Here is a 2,769-nt window from a genome sequence, read left to right as displayed (position 1 = left end):
CTCACTGCAAGCTCCGCCTCCTGGGTTCACGCCATTCTCCTGCCTCAGCCTCCCGAGTAGCTGGGACTACAGGCGCCCACCACCATGCCCGGCTAATTTTTTGTATTTTTAGCAGATACGGGGTTTCACCGTGTTAGCCAGGATGGTCTTGATATCCTGACCTCGTGATCCGCCCTCCTTGGCTTCCCAAAGTACTGGGATTACCAGGGTGAGCCACTGCGCCCGGTCGGGACATCCTTTTAAGTCTTTCTTTTTTCCCCCTCTCTTGCATATATAGCTGCACTTGTTTCAAAGCACTATGGAATTTGCAAGGGGTCTGCTGGAGACCATATTTGACTTCTGGGTTTCAGGCCAAGTGGATCAGTGGTTGTTGGTAGGAAGGGGGACGGTAGGGATTGGTGGGGACTTTTAGCAGCCCTTCTAGTCCCACACAGAGGCGGTTACCCTCTGGGTCAGTGAGTAGAGCCATCTCTGCCCTCAAATTTTCTTTCTGATTCAGCCTCCAACTCTGAAGTGGCAGGAGAGGTGGCCTGTTCAGGAGAGCAAGACACAACTGAGGAGGCAGGCTTTAGATGAAGATCTGCCGCAGTAAGTGGGTGGTCAGGTCTGGTGGGCTGGATTCCTCTCTTTCCAAAGTACTTGGTGGAACCCTGAAATCTCAGTGGAGAGTGTTTATTCCTCTGGAAAATATAATAAACTGTGGAAGGGGAAATGACTTGGTGAGTACAGCTGAGGACAGCAGGCCAAAGTTGTCTATTAATAACCATGTCTCATAGGTGTTGTTTTGAAGACTGTTCCCATCTATTATTTTTCTTCTCACAACACTGTAATATATTATACTATTAATAGCATTCTTTTTTTTTTTTTTCCTGAGACAGGTCTTGCTCTGTCACCCAGGCTGGAGTGAGGTCCAGGCAGTCTTCCCACCTCACCTTCCTGAGTAGCTGATCCTCAGGGCACATGCCACCATGCTTGGCTAATTTTTTTAAAAAATTTTTGTAGAGACAGGGTCTCACTATGTTGCCCAGGCTGGTCTTGAACTCCAGGACTCAAGTGGTCCTCCTGCTTTGGTCTCCCAGAGTGCTGGGATTGCAGGCATGAGCCACCATGCCTTGCCAGGACCAGCATTTTTAATATCCCTTTTGGCAGATCCTGAAACTGGAGTTAACATTGAACTTGAGTTTAGGTCCTAACTTTGCGACTTACTAGCTATGTGACCTTGGGAAAGTTTAATTACTTTCTTTGAACCTCACTTTCGAAGTTTCTTCTGTACAACAGGAGATATCTGAGTATCTTGCTATTTTTGTGACAATTATATTTGGGAATTAATGTAAAGCATTTAATGCAAAGCTCAAAAATTAGCATGTAGTAAAATACTGACTTAACAACAAGCAAATAATGAACCAGTCAACAAAGATTAACTGGTGATAGTGACCTCAATTATTTACCTGAGGCCACACACAGTAACTCTTTGGTAAAGATGGGATGCGAGCATAGATCTCTGTCTCTGGACTTAATGGCCTCCCGTACTCATTCCACTAGACCAACCTGCCTACAGGAAACACTGATGGCAGTATCCTTTTTAGCACACCATCTCCTGGGTTTCTTACATTTCACCCCATTTCAGTCAGAGCTGTTTTTTCAGAGCTATTTTTTTCAGAGCTGTTCCTATTGTTAGAGAAACGTAACTTGGAGAGTTTTAATAATATACTGATTACAGGAGCAGAAGGTTTTTTGGAAGCTACTCCAGAAATTAGGGGTATTCAGCCCCAGCCCCAGGTATAGTAAGAGCAGGACATGATGGCTGGGGTTTTTTACATCTCCATCTACCCCAGGACTTCTGTGAACGCATTAGCCCAAAACAGTCAGAACTTTGTGGCAGTCCTGACCAGACCACTTAAACTATTCTGTGCCTCAGTTTCTCCAGCTGCAAAATGAGGAAACCAGCCCATCTTCCTTCTCTTTCCTTCTCAGGAAAGTTGTAATAGGCTCATCCTACATGATGGAGAATTTAACTGTACCATTTTATAAAATGCAAGATTTCTTTTTTGAACAGCGTAACGATAGCATATGAAGTTATTTGCTCATGGCATACCTAGCCAGCTAATTCTCTTAATGAACCCAGGCTTTTTTTCTTTTGCATAGCACCTGATTGCACAAAGCTAATAGTTAAACATTTTGGCAGGTGACGAGTTAATGAGTATGATGCCAGCTAGGTCCAAATCACAGACATACCAAAGCACAGGGCCCTTTTGATAAATTTTCTTTAACCCAACACATCTAGCATCCTGGCCAACCATCCCATAGGTGCTCACGCTGACTGGATTGCCGAGGTTACAGGAGCTGATGTCATAATTGGTGTCTGAGCTCTGCCCCACTAAATGGCCATGAGGAGCCACTTCAATTCAGATTAGGCCACAAGCTCCTTAGTGAGGAGCTGCCATGCTGGGCCATCCACCATCTGGTGTCTAACAAAGACAGCCCAATTCCTCCGACTCAGGAATAGAACACTGCACCTTCCAGAAGCACTTGTTTCTTCTTGGGCACACCACTAGCTGAGAAAGAAGCCTCGTGATGATTGTTGTCTTATGGATGCTTCTCATTGCAGGAACCATGTGGAAGGGATATAAATATCCCCCAGGAGGGGTAAGTGTACCTTCAACTTTGTTCTCTATTCCTACTTTGAAATGTATTCCTGCCTCCAGAAACAAACTAAGCATGAGAACCCAACTCTAGTAACATTAGACACAAATACTTTTATTTTATATA

The 2,769-nt window shown here is 44.6% G+C and overlaps 1 long non-coding RNA gene across 1 annotated transcript in view; it reads left to right on the top strand.

Annotated features, from left to right (window-relative positions):
• Positions 1–2,769, top strand: part of LOC105537687 — a 4,423-nt gene that overhangs the window by 848 nt on the left and 806 nt on the right. The window contains exons 2-3 of the long non-coding RNA XR_001005761.1: positions 500–588; positions 2,609–2,646. This is a non-coding gene — a long non-coding RNA (uncharacterized LOC105537687). The remainder of the gene's footprint in view (positions 1–499; positions 589–2,608; positions 2,647–2,769) is intronic.

The sequence above is a fragment of the Mandrillus leucophaeus genome, unplaced genomic scaffold (genome assembly GCF_000951045.1).
Source record: "Mandrillus leucophaeus isolate KB7577 unplaced genomic scaffold, Mleu.le_1.0 Scaffold1025, whole genome shotgun sequence".
Classification (NCBI taxonomy): Eukaryota; Metazoa; Chordata; class Mammalia; order Primates; family Cercopithecidae; genus Mandrillus; species Mandrillus leucophaeus.
Note: the sequence above shows the minus strand (reverse complement) of the source record. Positions and strands in the feature narration are given on the sequence as shown.